This window comes from Manacus candei, unplaced genomic scaffold (assembly GCF_025592945.1).
Source record: "Manacus candei isolate 608988 ecotype Guabito, Panama unplaced genomic scaffold, ASM2559294v1 h1tg000010l, whole genome shotgun sequence".
NCBI classification, from domain to species: Eukaryota; Metazoa; Chordata; class Aves; order Passeriformes; family Pipridae; genus Manacus; species Manacus candei.
In genome coordinates, this window is record NW_026138058.1 from 2,155,630 (window position 1) to 2,171,706 (window position 16,077).

The window sequence follows — 16,077 nt, forward strand, 5'->3', positions numbered from 1 at the left end:
ATGGCACAGTTTTTTAATGTTTGAGAAATAATCACACTACAGTTGTCTGAATGATTTTAATTTTGAATTTGGAATTTTCAGGCATATCTTTTACTCCATGTAATTTTTCCAATTAATTTTTCCAATGTAATTTTTCCAATTCCAATGCCTAACTGTTGCAACAATGAACTCTTAAGGAAAAAAAAGTATCCTGAAACAAAAAAAAGTCCTGTTAAATATATTACAGTGACTGTCTTTTGATTTTCTGGAACACAGAACACAATGCTATTGATTTTGAAGACAAAGCAAATTGGTTTCCTGACTACTGTTACAACATAAAGAAATTAAGCAACTATTCAGCTTGCAGAATAGAAAGCAGAATTGCTTTCTGCTTTTCACATTACACAAGTCCCTCAGAATTATTTTCTAGAAAACACTACTTTTTATGCAAATTGTATAGTGAGGCTGCCACCTCTCCAAAAGCAGAGAGCTTAGAAAATATGTAGCTATATGCTAATAGCCTGTCATGTGTAAGCTCCTGTGTAGCTGGCCACCATCAGAGGTTTGTGATAGACTCCAAATAATCACTCTCATCTCTGGTTTGGACATGGGTCACCTAAAAGCAAGCACAGGCAAGGATTTAAACAGATTGTGGCTTTATTAGCTTAATGTATCTAACAATTTCCATGGGCCCAGTGTTTGGATACTAAAATTTTTCTTTCTGCCTGGTGGTGACTGACACAGTGACTGCAGGTAGAAGTGCAAGTTCATTTTCTTCTTTGGTCTCAGGCTTCTGAGTCACAAACAGCCACAAACCATAATGAGCTCCAAAAGCACTAGAATTCAAACTTATGTTTCTGTCCTCTAAAAACACCTCAACCCTGGGATCCATGAAAGTGGGAAAATTGTCACTGTCCTCTTATAGTTGGTGTAATGGGAAAATTTCCTTCTTTATTCCAGAAAAGGCAGTGATAAAACTATGATAAAACTATGTTTTAAAAAGATTACCCTACCTTACCTGAAGAATATATTCCTTTGAGAATAACTCAAAGTTATTCAACAGTGACTGTAGTTACTGTTGAATTGCATGCTTGGAATTTGCCTTTAAAACCCCTCCTTTTTCCACTGAAATATTGATTTCTACCGCATACTATTATTATGAGTGCAGGATAGTTCCTTCATATAAAGTCCTGTACAGAGATCAAGTTTGTTTATGGCCTGCAGGAGTTCAGCAAGTATTTGAGAAGGAGAAATAACATTCCTACTGGCACAAGAACACCGCGGTGTTTTTGCAGTAGGTACAATATATCTAATAATCTAATAACAATATCTAGCTAATAACCAAATAGAATAGTACTTTCTGGAGTAGGAATTTCTAAATGGAAATGGATACACTGTTCTGTTAAGGTCTGTCTTGTCTTCTTTCTAAGACGTTTAGGACTCACTTGTTTTGAATATTCTACATAAAAGGAAGATTCTGCAATAAATTTATAAAATAGGCTTGCAGTGATAAAGCAGACCTGCTGCCTTTGTGAGCACCCTCCAAACCTTCATATTCCTGAGGAAGACAAACTTGTCAGCTAGGGTAAGCCAATCCAAAAAATCTGGTGAAAGGAAACCAAGTGGTCATTCACTGCTAATTTCCCTCCATATGTGTTTTGGGGAAGAAAACTTTTAGTTAAACTGGAATTTTGTTATGCCAAGTACATGTACCTTGTTCCTTCCATGGTACTGATGATCCACAGCCTGATCCAGCATTCCTAGATTTTGGTCAGGTGTGTATTTTCTGAGAAGGGATAAGGGTTTTGCAGAACTCTGTTTAATAACTGCCAGTGTAGGATGTATGAGAAGGTTAGGCCAACCTATAAACTTTCTTCCTCATCTGACTGCTCTGGGACTTATTTGCCTATTTTGAAATGCAAACTAGAAAATACCCAGTCACATCACAAAACACAAGTAATCTTCTTTTCTTTTGCTACAGCAGAGCTTTCTTTGAGGTAGGTGTCATAAAACTTGGATGTTTTTGTCAATTGAATGTCAACTTATGGGCCCACTGATATCCTGTAGTCATGGCTGAAACAATAAAGAAGTTTACCTCTACAGAACCAGAAAAGGAAAATTGTATAGCAAAAAAAATAATGGCAGCTATTTGAATACAAACATAGTTTAAAGTTTCTTCCCTTTTTAAGAGATCATGATATTCTGTCTATTTTCTCTCTGACAACATGACACTTCTACATAACTTTGGTGAGTATTGTTATTATTGGAAGGACTTTTAAAGCCTGTGTTTCCACCAGTGGCGCTGTGCCCCAAATGTCTCAGTTCTGCTATAATTTAGAAGTACTGAGTAGCACAGCACTCTGATTTTAGAAAGTTTGTAATCAATAATCTGCAGCTGAATTACTGGAAAATTTTGCCAATTTCTATTTGAATTCATAATCCTTTTTGTTACAGAATGTGGGGGGAAAAACCAGAAATGAAGGGGTTTGTGCATCTTCATTACTACTGCTTTTTTCAAATCTATTTTTTACCTCATCAAAACTTAAAAGTGTCATGTGTGACTTTAAAAATTATACAAGAAACTTTAAAAACCCTGGAAATGTTGGACTTATTATATGACTATGACTTTTGCCCTCATTATTACAGCTATTTTCTTTTAAAAAATAATTTAAAGAAAAAAAAATCAGTGATAAATCCAGTGAAAAATGTACACATTTATAGTGACCGGATCTTGGCAGGAAGACACATCATGCAAAGCTAAAGGAAAGTTTAACTGTAAGAGGATAAAATAATTAACTGCAGCTGAGGGTTTGCCAAAGATTTGTCTTGAAGATATTCATGGGGGTTTCTAAAATAAAGTAAAATTATTTGAGTAAGTTTGAAGAATGGGTTCATTAAATTATTATATTTATATCTAGTCTTTGAGAATTCAGAAATGCTTACTAAATGATTCATTGAATATTTGTGTAGAAATTGGAAACCACTATAAATTGCACATGTGTCCTTGTGTCTTCTGAAAGTTCAGGGCTGTTAAATCTTTCTCCAGCTAGGAAGCATTTTTGGTTTTGCTTAATGAGATTAAATGGAGATATTCCAAAGCCACAAAGCATTTAAGTACCTCATTCTCTCAGCATCCTGATTTCATTCCAGAACTGAAATGCCAAATTCTAGGCTGCATTTTGTGTTGTTAATCTTTTTGTGTTTGAAGGAGTCATCTCAGGAACACTTAAATCATTATAGTAATATATTAGCTGCATGCCTATGGGTGAGTGAATTATTTAGCCATGTGCAGTAGCATTGTATTTTGATATATTTAGATCAGTAGTTCTGTGTTTCTAAACTAGAGTTTAGTTCTATGTTTCATTCTTTGATTTCCCATACACCCTCTGGTCGGATTAAACAGAACACATTTAGTTATTATCTTTATTAACCTTACAGTTCAGGAGTGGCAAGATCCCAATTCAAGTAAAGAGAAACTATCAATATTATTGACTGTAAATCTGTTGCCAAATGACAGAACACTCAGCATATCTGTAGGTGAAAAGGACAGCTCACCAATTGCTGAATAAATGAAATTAGAAGAATTACCAGAGTCTTAATGAAGGGGGACATCTGCTTCCCATATCATATTTGGGTTATTTTATTTCTTCTCCTGCAAATATATTTTTGCAATTACTTCTGTGCCATCCGGGTTGCAACATTTCTTTGTCTGTCAACCACAGTAAGAGTAAGAGACATGGTTTTACTCTTTTTTGTTTGTTTGTTTGTTTTTGTTTTTTGTTTGGTCGGTTTGTTTTGGTTTTTTATTTTGCATTTTGGGGTTTTTTTGTTGGGTTTTTTTTGTTGGTTTTTTTTGAGTGTTTTGTTTTGGTTTGTTTGTTTGTTTGTTTTTGTTTTTTTTGTTCCCCTTCCAAGAGCCTCTGTAGACAGCAGAAGAGATACACATGATACCTATGCCATGGCTCTCCTGATCTCTTTGGCCCTTTCAGAATTGTGCTGGGTCCTGTTAAAAGGAATTATGTTTCTTGCTGTATGCTAGTGTTGCAGAATGACACATTTATGGGTTTTTCTACCAAGTTTCATGAGAGCATCATACAACACATGTCTCTTAAATTCCTTATAATTTTGGTTTTCTGATTTTCTAGACACTGTCCAAGATTCATCTACTTTCAAAATACTAAGCAGTAGCTTCTTTGATGGTTTCCCTCATCTTTTCTCTTCTTAAGGTGATTTTGCCAAGGCATATCTAGTTGTGAGCAATACTTATTTACTTTTTAAAAATTTACTTTTTTAAAATTTACATTGTGCTTACATTTTTTTTTGTACATGAATACATAAAAAGTTTGTATGTGAACAAAGTAAGCTGTAGAAAGAAGAGAAAAATACAGATACTTTGGGAAAACTGACAAAAGGACAGAATATTTGGGGTTAAACAATTATGGGGAATATTAAGAGAATAAGAGCAAAACTAATATGCCATTATCATTGAGTAGTAATTTCATGAATATGGGGGGAAGTAAAAGAAAATTTAATTTAAAAATGCAAGAGAAATACAGTCCAAAAAGAAAATGTCTCATTTTTAGATACGTGGAACTTGCTTGTGATCCTTAATTCTTTTTCCTTTGCATTATATTTCTTCAAAGAGACATTCTGTTCATAGCCAATTAAAATGGAAAGACTAATGAAAAGGAATGTTAAAAAATTGACTCCTTCAGGTCCCTGAATACAGTGAACCCATTTCAGGGTCAGTCCTCTGAGAGATTATTGAGTCCTTCCCAAGCTGTGGAGAGACACTGGCTCCTTTGGGAAATTATCTGTAAAGTATGCTCACAGAGCACTCTGTGATTTCCGTCTTGTTTTTCCTGACAGAAAGAATAATTGTTTTGTTAAGTTTGAATTTTCCATATAATATCAAGGTAAAAAAGAAAGGACTGAGGGATGTGACATTTTTTTCAACTAGAGTGAGATGTTTATTTGCTCCATTCACCTATTCAAGGAAATGGCAATGTCTATCATTTCCATAGCCTGTAATCATTAGTGATCTTTGTTATAATATGAAAAAAAAACTCAAACAAATAAGTTTACAATTTTAAGTCTTTCTCTGAAGCTGGAAGACTTATTGATTTTCCTGACAATTCTTTTATACTCAAGGCTATCCCTTTTGTCCCTAGACAAATATTCTGTCTTTTAAGTTTTCAATACTAATTACTGAAGAAACATGGAGATCTAGATAAAGCACATAACAACTTGTTTTAACCTCCCAATTGGTGTTTAAGACACCTAAAATATATGCTAGAAACTGTTCTGTATCTTTCTGTTTAGTCCTTACGTTGTGTCTCTTGCCACGATTTCTACCCATTACAGTGTTTTTATTTTACAAGTCTGTCCTGACCTGCACATTAATAAGAAAGTCCTCTCAGTAATGTGTTAAAATTACTCATTTCTGCCTACAAGAGATTTTCAAAGTAAATTGTTCAGTGACTTAACAGCCCTAATTGTATTTTCTCTTCAGATTGTGAAGAGGAAACAAGCAAAAATGTTAATGCAGTGGTCAGTGCATCTGAGCTGCTTCCTCCTGTATACTTCTGATGCAAATTGTTTGCTGTGATATGCAAATTGCCTATTTGTTTTTATTCTGGTTCTGGTTTAGAAGGAAAATTGGAGAAGTTGTTTTTGTTGCTAAGTGGTGTATATTATCCAAACCTACTTTCCAGAAGGCATTAGTATGCCTGTCAAATGCATATTTTTCTGAAACTATTGAGAATAATGAGGTAGAATTATTACTCGTACTGTGTATGCCTGCATTGAAGGCACTTTATGAACTACAAACATGGATAATATTATGAGTTCATCAGTTTTCACACAAAGGTTTGCAAACATTATTGTCTAAATTTCAGATGAAAAGACATCATTTTGTATTGAATTAGTCAGGGTCAATAAAAGGTGGGTTTGGTTGTCAGGACAAAAGTATGTTTTAACATTATTTAAATGAAAATTGTCTAGACCATAAAACCAAAATTGCTGTCTCAGATTGCTATAAGATGACACTTGAAGTTTTGTTTGTCTAGATAATGTCATAAGACCAGATGTCTCTGCAGAGAAGCTGTGAGAGAAAATTTTCACAACAGCTAAAAGGCATTAAAGTATTGTGGTAAGGCAGTTCCAAGCTCAACCACACATTAGTGTGATCCTGTACCACTGTTGATTTCATTTCACAAAAAAAAAATCTGAAATCGAGATGGATGCCAAAAACACCAAGGGAAGTCAAAGTAACAAGTTGAATTAACCCAGTCCATTACTTGATGAGGTCAGTGACTTCACAGATAGGAATGTAGAAAGATAGTCAATTCCTTCTTTGCCCCTGTATTGAACACTGATGATGGACCCTTGGACCACTGGAGTTTGAGCTGGAAGACCACAACTGGGGGTTGATAAACCCCCAGATGACTCTGAACTCGTTCAAGACTTGCTGCTCCAGCTGGGCCCATATGAGTCCTTGGGCCCCAGTGGGATTCACCCCAGTCTGTATTTATAAGCAGAATTATCCCATTCTAGGTGGGAAATCTGGTGCTTGCTCTTGTGAAATTGCACACAATTGGTGATAGTCCAGCTCTCTAGTGAATCCAAATCTCTCTGTAAGGCTTCTCTACACTCAAGAGGTTCCACAGCTCCTCCTCATTTAATATAATCTTTTCAACTAGAGTAAGATTTTTATTTCCTCCACTCACCCATTCACAACAATGGCAATGTCTATCATTTCCATAGCCTGTAATCATTAGTGATCTTTGTTATAATATGAAAAAAACCTCAAACAAATAAGCTTACAATTTTAAGTCTTTCTCTGAAGCTGGAACACTTATTGATTTTCCTGACAATTCTTTTATACTCAAGGCTATCCCTTTCATCCCTAGACAAATATTCTGTCTTTAAGTTTTTAATACTAATTACTGAAGAAACATAGAGATCTAGATAAAGCATGACCAATGTCATTGTGAGATCTTCAGTATTATTTTTCAATGGTCTTGGGGAGTCTGGAGAGGTCTCCATTGTCTGGCAGCTGGCAAAGGGTGTCCCAGTTTTCAGGAAGAGTAAAAAGGAAGACCCTGGTAATTATAAGTCTGTCAGCCTCACTTCAGTGCCTGCCAAAATTGCAGAGGCTGTTATTCTGTGTGACAAATACAGTGTCACACAGAGGCTGTGACAAATACAGTGCAGTCATTGCTAGTCACAGCCAGCTTGGGTTCAGGTAAAATCTTGCTTACCTATTTTCCTTTTATGACCAGGCCACCCATCTAGCTGGCCAAGGGAAGCTGGTAGATGTGGTGGTTCGGGATTTTAGCAAAGTTTTCGGTACTGTCTCTCACAGTATCCTTCTGGATAAAATGTCCAGCACACAGATGGAGAAGTCCACAGTGTGGTGGGTGAACAACTGGTGGATGGGTGTGGTGCAGAGGGTTGTAGTAAAGGCTGTTACACCAGGCTGGTGGCCAGCCATCAGTGGGGCTCCCCAGAGCTCAGTTTTAGGGCCACTGCTCTTCAGTGGTGTGGTAGTTTGGTCCAGGCCTTCCTTGGTGACCAGTTTGTAACCAAGGAAAGGCCCAGATTTACCCAGTATTCCCTACGATTTTTACGTAAGCCAGACTATAAGAAGAAAGGAGGGAAGGCTTGGAGGGGCAGGTTCCCTGCTGTTGATCTGCCGTGCTGGGGAGCGAGGCCTGGTCAGGCCTTGCCGACCTTGGGAGGAGGAGGCTGCCGGCGATCGTTCCGGAGAGACTCCCTGTTGTCCCAAGGAGAGTAGTGAGATAGTTTTTTAGCCAATTCTTTTAGTTGCTAGATACTGGGCTACTTATCGGGCTATATATATATATTTTATTCTGGTTTTGTTCCTTTTCCCTTCCCCGTTCCCTTTCCCTTGTGAAATTATATATATATTCCAATTGTATATAACTGTAACATAAGTGTAAATACATTTATATATATTGCTTTAGCTGTCTCTCTCTCATTTTGGTCTTTCTTGGTTGTTTTTTCCCTCTTCTCCCTGAGGTTTGGGGGGGGGACTTCTTGTGGTAAGGTTTGGAGACTTGGCAGGGAGCCACCTTCAAACCATATCACCGGTTTTATAAATGATCTGGACACAGGAATTGAATATGCCTTAAGTAAGTTAGCAAATAATAATAAATGAGGAGGAGCTGTGGAACCTCTTGAGAGTAGAGAAGCCTTACAGAGAGATTGGGATACACTAGAGAGCTGGACTATCACCAGCTGTGTGCAATTTAACAAGAGCAAGCACCAGATTTTCCACCTGGAATGGAGTAATTCTGCTTATAAATACAGACTGGGGGATAAGAGACTGGAGAGCAACCCCATGGAAAGAGATCTGTGTGTTTGGATTGACGGCAAGCTGAGTGAGTCAGAAGTGTGTCCTATCAGCCAAAAGGGTGAAAAGTGTCCTGGGGCGCTTCAGGCACAGCATCACCAGCCAGCCAAGGGAGGTGATTGTCCCACTCTGCTCTGCACTGGTGAGGCCCCACTCCAAGTCCTGTGTGCAGTTATGAGCATCAAAATGTAAGGAGGACATCAGATTATCAGAGTGTGTCCAGAGGAGGGCGAGCAAGGTGGTGACACGTCCCAAGGGCAAGATTTATGAGAAGTGGCTGAGGTCACTTGGTTTATTCAGCTTGACGAAGAAGAAGAAAAGGTTGAGGAGTGATCTCATGACAGCCTGCAGCTTTCTCAAGGGGTGAAGCAGAGGGGAAGGTTCTGATCTCCTCTCTGGTGACCAGTGATAGAATGAAGCTGCATCAGGGGAAATTCAGATTGGACCTTAGGAAAAGGTTCTTCATTGAGACACTGGTACAGACTCCCCAGGCAAGTTGTCATGCCACCAAGTCTGTCGGATTTCAAGAAGCAACTGGATGATGTTCTTGGTCATATGGCTTTGTTTTAGTCTGTTTTGTGATGAGTATGAAGCTGGATCCTTGTGGGTCCCTTCCAGCTTGAGATATCCTATGATTTTGTGATTCTATGACTTTTCACAATCCGATAAAAAAATCTAATTTTCATAAGACTTTATTTCAGTGAAGAAACTAAAAAAGCTGTAGAGCTAAACTCTATGAGAACAATATCTACTGTACAACATAATTCTAAGCAATATAAATAATACAGAACAATATAATATTTCTCTAATTATAGGCCTATTTTCATATCTGAACATAAACTGCTCTTTCACAGACCAAATAACCTAACTGGTAGTAGTTATAAGTTAATAATAAATAACCTTCTCTGTTTGTCTTTTAGTTATTTGCTGTAGGCATTAAGAGACATAAGATCAGGCTGTTTGGAAGAATATTGCCATAAGAGTTACTTTCCATTAAATTTTATTTAATTTTCATGTATTTAAACTTACTCAGCTATTTATAGAGTATATACTGTACAGAAACAGTACAATTTCTTCAGTAAGAAGAGCATTTTCTGGTCAGGCAAGTAAAGAACAAGCCCTCCCTTCTTCTGACTGTAAATTTGAGACTTAAATCTACAGATGTCTGGGATGAGAAGTGAATGGGGATTTTGCAACAGATTTGTTGTGCAAGAAAGAGTTCTTCAACTTCTAATTTGTCCTTAATATGTGTATGAGCAAAGCACTTGTAATCTGACCATTGAAGACTCCTCCATAGAGGTGCCTAGAAATATATTTTTACTTGTTATTCTAGAATATTTTCTGCAAACTTTTTTTTTTCTGATTATGTGTATTTAGAGAAATACAAATGGCATGTGAGATCTGAGAGAAGTGTTCATTTAGGTGACAGATACTGTATCTACTCTAATTTATGATTTGTTAATGAGCTAATGTGTTGATGATACAAACACTGAATGGATGTAATCAGTGCTCACTGAAAGAAGAATATCAATTCCTGATCGTTGTAGAAGTTAAACATCCATTACACTTCTAAAATCAGAGTGTAACATATTCATTTTGTCTTGCGAAAGATCTTCTGTGGTAATAAAAGAAAGTCCAGTGTTCAAGGCTGTTTTTTTCATCATGATAGCTTTAATGTGTGCCTGAAGGTTACACTCACATTTCTTCTTTTAAACATACTAAAATGTTTTGCTTTTGGGAGTTGTCATGCAAAACAGAATATCTGCTCTCTCTGTATTTTGTTCCCTGTTCCGTACTGTAACTATGGAATAATTACAGTTAATGAATAACTGAAATTTTCCTTTGTGTTTCATCACTCAAGTCTTCTGTCTAACCCCGATTTTCAGCGGTGGGTAGATGTATGTCCTGACATTAGCAAACATATCCATCACCTAACTAGTATTGACACACTTTACAAGAAAGTACCTAATACTTTGAGACTAAAAGCAGATGTACAAATGCTTAAATGTCCATCAAACAAAATTGCTTTCATAAACTCTTCACTGAGCACAATGGGTGGTGCAATTCATGAGCCACATTTTAAAACAAAAAAAAGCAATTTGCAAACCGGTTGGCAGTAGGAAAACTAATAACAAAACCCTGATTTCTACATGCTGTTCTAATAATAATTAGGAGAACACCAGTATTTCTGAATAAAGAGAAAAATATGGTAAACAGTGAGATCTTCTAACCTAGTAGCATAAATTAGAAACTGGTAAGAATAAAATCTGCTCCGACAACATTAAGAAGTATTGTTGTATTGTGATGAGAAAAAAGTAATAATTAGAAGTGAATGATATAGGAACTCTCAGTCTTAGGGGTTGCCTAGAGACCAAACTCTGTTAATTTTCATGGAGAAGAAAAATCTAACGGTTGAAATTGTGAAGCTAGCAGAAAGGCAATTTTTCAGAACATAGGATATTTTACAGAAACAGCAAAGCTGACAGTGCTTTAAGAAAACAAAAATTGAAGAATTACTTGGAATAGTATGTTGTCAGTACTGTGGTTGCTGCCAATCTCATAAGCAATCTGCATATCCATGTTAGGTGCATCAAGTAGTGGATTTCATTTTTAACCTGCTATGACCCTGCCTTTCCTTAGGGATAAGTTGCATTCCTTAGGGAACAGCTGCCCACTCAGTCCCCACCACTGTCTGGGCGGAGGGGAGAACCAGAAGGGTAAAAGTGAGAAAAGCCCATGTGTCAAGATAAAAACTGTTTAATAAGTGAAAGAAAGAGAAAAGCAAAGAAACAAGTGATGGAAAGGCAATCACTGACCATCTGCTGCCAGCAGACTGATGCTGAGTCTCTGAACAGTGGCTGCATGGGACCAACTTCTCCCCAGGTTTATTGATGACATGTTAAGGTTCAAGGATTTCCAGTGATAGTATCTGACTGCAAAAACTTATTTAAAGCAATATTCAGACAAGCTCTGATCCCAATAAAAGCATTCAGTGCATAGAGTATGGTTCTTACCCAATAGACATCCCTGTGGGGGAGAAGATGGGTTCAGCTCATCGACTGAGCCCAGCAGTTACAATGGAGTCTTCCCTAACTTTTCTCTCATTCTTATTTTTATACTATTTCTTATGCTTAGTTATGTTTACTAAAATCATTCAATGGTTTTAGTAATGAATATCTTTGTTGCTGATTGGTATAAAATTCTCTCACTTTGCTTTTAAAGATACAGCCAAAGGAATATAGGAAGCATGCCCAGTGGGGAGTGGCCATACCTAGGTGGTAAATTCTGTAAGACACGATTCTTTCTGCGTTGTCTTTTCTCCTCCAGGGTGATCCTGCTGCGTTCTCAAAGGCATCAGCAGCGTTAGAGATGGGGTGTCTCCAGACCTCCTGATTGGAGGCCAGAGCAGACCAGTTGTGGTGATCAATATGGCCAAGGCTGAGATGTTGTTTCAGGCAGTCCTTGTATCTCCTCTTTGGGGCTCCTCTCTTGCAGCAGCCGGTGGCAAGTTCACCATAAAGCAGGATCTTAGGGAGGGGGTGGTTGGTCCTTCATCCTGGAGACGTGCCCTGCCCAGCATAGCTGTGTTCTCAGCAACATGGCCTCAATACTTGTGACTGAGGAGATGAGGCTACCTAGGTAATTAAACTGCTGGACTGATTTGAGCTCTGATTGCCAATGGTGATGTGGGGATGATGGGGGACTTCCAGAGGTGCAGGTCTATGGAGAACTTCTGTCTTCTTTAAGCTGACTTCCAGCCCAAAGAGCTCAGCAGCTCTGCAAAGCAGGATGTTAAACACTGCAGAGCTGCTTCTGTGTGGGCAACAAGGGCGGCGTCATCAGCATAAAGCAGCTCCTGGACAAGATGGTTTAAGGTCTTGGTGTGGGCCTTCAGTCACCTTAGGTTGGAAAGGCTTCCATCAGTACGATATCAAATGTAGATCCCGTCCTGATCATTGAGATCTGCCGTGGCCCTTTGGAGCATCCTGCTGAAAAAGACTGTGAATAGGGTTGGTGCAAGAACGCTGCCTTATTAATAAGTATACGCACTTACATAGACATACACACATGTACATACATACAGATACATGTGTACAAATACACCTGTGCAAATACACGTGTGCAAATACATAATGCCAAAAAACTTTCCTCCACAAAGCACACGAGAAAATCCCATTGTTTAATTTACATTATCTGGTTGTTGCAATTTATTTCTAGTTTACCTCCATATAATTTTGGAAAGGCCTACTCACAGAGCAGACCTCTACATGTTAGCATCTGGGAAGCTGCATTGTGATAAGAGGTGAAGATACCTGATATAAATGTCAAATATGCTTCCCATATTATGCAGAAGTTCTTCCTCTAGGAATTGGTTTGGGATGTTGTCTTCCAGCTTACTACAATCATTGAGGAGAAGAAGAGTTTGTGACAAATATATTTGCACATGGCTCAAGTAGAGGTACAATTCATTGCAGACACAGTTGAAAATATTCATGCTTCCTATTTAGCTTAGTTTTTATACTCATGTGCATTTTTTCCCCCCGCACTATGGAACAAGTATCTGGTAATTTTTGTTAAGGCACTGTGTTCATTGATTTACTGTAGAATTCAAGGACTTCAGATGATAACAGTCTTTTGCCCCAGGCTATGTAGTGATAGTACAGCTGTTCTACAGTTTCTGCAAAAAACCTCTTAATTAAAAAAGTTAGTAACACAAAGCTGCAGTTTTAGAAAAGCTGAGTTTCCATAATAGTGATCTCTAAATATTTATTTGGGAATGATACCAGGAGTCTTAAAATGTTCAAAAATAAAACCCAAACAAAAGAACAAAATCAAGGAGGTAATTTGGTTCCTTTGGGGGTAAAAAAATACCCAAAAAAACCCTTTAGTAACTTGGAACTTTTTATAGGAGAACTCCTGAATTACGTTTTTTTTTTTTTCCAAGTATGCAACTAGAACTGTAATAGAAAAAAGTTGATCTGTCAAGTTAATTAGGCCCTTTTAAAGTCAATTCACAGTTCATCTGTATTTATTCAACCTGAGCTTGTTATATTGCCATTTTTGCTGTAGGCCAAGATATCCCAGTTTCCACTTGACAGTGGACACTGACCCTGTCACAGTAAGTCCTGCTGGCAGAGGGCAAGAGAGGTGTGAACTACAGATGCTGCTGACAATCTAATAATAAAAATGAAAGATTTTTAAAGTGATTTTTATAATGGTTTTCAATATAAATATCTATTTACCAGGCACATTTCTTTTTATATATATGTGTGTGTATATTCTCTTGATCATGTGTGCATGCATGTTACAAAGCTGGATGGCTCAAGAGGAATGTTGTCTTGAAGAGGAATTTAATCTCAAGGTAATGTTTCTGGAAGGATATAACTTATTAAAAAATTCTCTCTAATTCAGTCTGTTTTAAATAAAACAGGTACTGAAGGCACATATATTCTTGCTCAGGATATGAGTCCATTTCCAAAATTATCAGAAAGGATACCAATACATGAATTATTTTTTGATATGTCTATGAGCTGCTGATCTTTGGAATGGCTGGTGCACATGGAGAAGATACTGCACTGAATTTGAATATGACTTAGCTGTGCTCAGGATTCCATCTCAGCATTATTGAGGATGATCTGAAATCAGAATTGGAGTGGAATCTGTAACAGAAACAGAAAAAATAGTGTGGCTGCCTGCAGATAGGTCAATATTGCAGAATATGACACTAAAAGATCTCTAAATATTTTTTTTTGTTTTAAGAGATAAATTTGATATATTTATTCGGATGAATCTTTTTCTGCAAAACATGAAGTCTGTGTCCCATTTTTAAAGACCTTCATTTCTTGTTTACTCTATTTCGTTGTTTTCTGGCATGCAAACAGTTTTTAACCCTTCTCCTAGGACTGAATTGAGAATTAAGACCTGCACCTTTCATTTTCAGTGCCATATATGGCAAAAATTGCTTAAGGTTAATGACACCCTTTTGAACAGCACAGGTAAAGAAACAGCACATGGATTTAAACTGTTCAGCTCTAAAAAGTCCAGACTCAAGTTGATTTTTGCCTTCTATATAATCAATAGAGAGAAATAGATAAGGTATTTTTGTTTGGTTGTATGAACCAGCTGGCATAAAGCAGGTATTAGAGGAATGCATGTCTTAGATACTCTCTTTTGCTTGATCTAAACTCGTGGATTTTGTCTTTGGCTGTGCAATTTCCCATTAGTACCACGTATGTTTCTGAGGCATTTGTCACTTGTGTTTTTATGAAATGTGTAAATCTGCTCTTCCAGAGTTTGAATTTTGTTTTGTTCTCACAATCTCTCTCCTTTATTTTTTTTTATATCAAGCTAAAATCAAGCACACACTATGATAAATTTTAATAGTTATTAACCTACTCATTAAAGGTTTAAAAATTATAGACCTGCAGTATAATAATTTTGATTACAGATATATTTTGGTACAAAATTACTGAAATTAACGTAATATGAATAACGTTATCCAAATGCTGTCATTTTGCAAGATCAACTGTGCAAGTCCCAGTCTGTATGCACACCTTACTCTCGTGTCTAGACATGATACCCATACACACTGAATCACTTGGCTCATTTATGCTGTATTACAGTGACAGTAAGGCTTTGAGGTGCTCAGAGAAAAATCCATTTTGCAAATTTCAAGGTTCAAGCTCCATGAAATGGATAACATGAAGTAACAGATACCATTATTTCTAGGAAAGTTACCTTTTTTTCCATACAGAAAAGGAATGTAAATTTTCCTTAACAAAGGAAACAACAAAATCTATAATTTCCTATTTACATCTACATTTTTCACAATAAGCAAATCCATATGGGGAATTAGGTGCTTTCAGTGAAGACTCACAGGCTGATATCTGTATATCTTTATCTGTAAGGAACATTAACTTCCAGAAATCTGTAATATTTTTACTTTGACTTTTCATTCTCTTTAAACTCTACACTGCTTTCATAGGTATATTTGTATTGAATTCAAATCTTGCCAAGACTTGTATTACCTTCAAAGTGATAAGAACTAAGTTTATATGGAAAATGTTGAGATGTCTTCACAAGGTTCAAGGGATAACTATTCTTTTTTAAAGTCAGTTACTCGAGAAGTTTCAAGTGCCTATGAAGAGTACTTTGCTCTGAATTCAGGTGGCTGTAATTCAGTTTTGTTTCTGATAACTCCCCAAATAATGAAAGTGTATGGAACTGAAGGATCTTCACTTCCCAAAGCAAGTGTTTACATCAATTTAATGTGGTTTAAGAAAGATGCATTAGAAAACATCTTTCTTTGAAAGTCCCCATGGAAACCAAACTTTATGTAGGGCAGATATTTTCCTGTGTAAGCCAGTACTTCAGATGTCTGATGATTTAAAGTGATGCTTTGAGTTTTTCATTTTACAATCTGTTCTCTTGTATGTGTGATGCAAAACTGCTTATTGAAGGCACCTCACAAAATGATAGAAAAATTTAGAAATGGCATAAAAATATAAATAATAGGTGGTGATTTATTTCTCAAAATATAAGGATGTCTAGACATCCTCAGAATTACACTAAAAAAGTGGAATTTGTTAACACTATAACATCCATCTTTCTCAGTATTTCAAATAACTATTTTCTGTTCATGTTGTTCTTGAACATTACCTTAGTTGAAGAAACAGAACCGCTGTAATATAAAGATAATATCAAGCTGAAGTGTTTTGTAA

The 16,077-nt window shown here is 36.8% G+C and overlaps 2 long non-coding RNA genes across 2 annotated transcripts in view; one reads left to right on the forward strand and one right to left on the reverse strand.

Annotated features, from left to right (window-relative positions):
- LOC127466531 (uncharacterized) overlaps positions 1 to 16,077 on the forward strand; it is a 550,827-nt gene that overhangs the window by 120,472 nt on the left and 414,278 nt on the right. The window lies entirely within an intron of this gene.
- On the reverse strand, positions 509 to 7,604 carry LOC127466532 (uncharacterized). The gene is made up of 3 exons (XR_007902771.1): positions 7,242 to 7,604; positions 1,500 to 1,583; positions 509 to 595 (listed from the first exon to the last, which is right to left on the reverse strand). It is a non-coding gene; the product is annotated as an uncharacterized LOC127466532 (long non-coding RNA).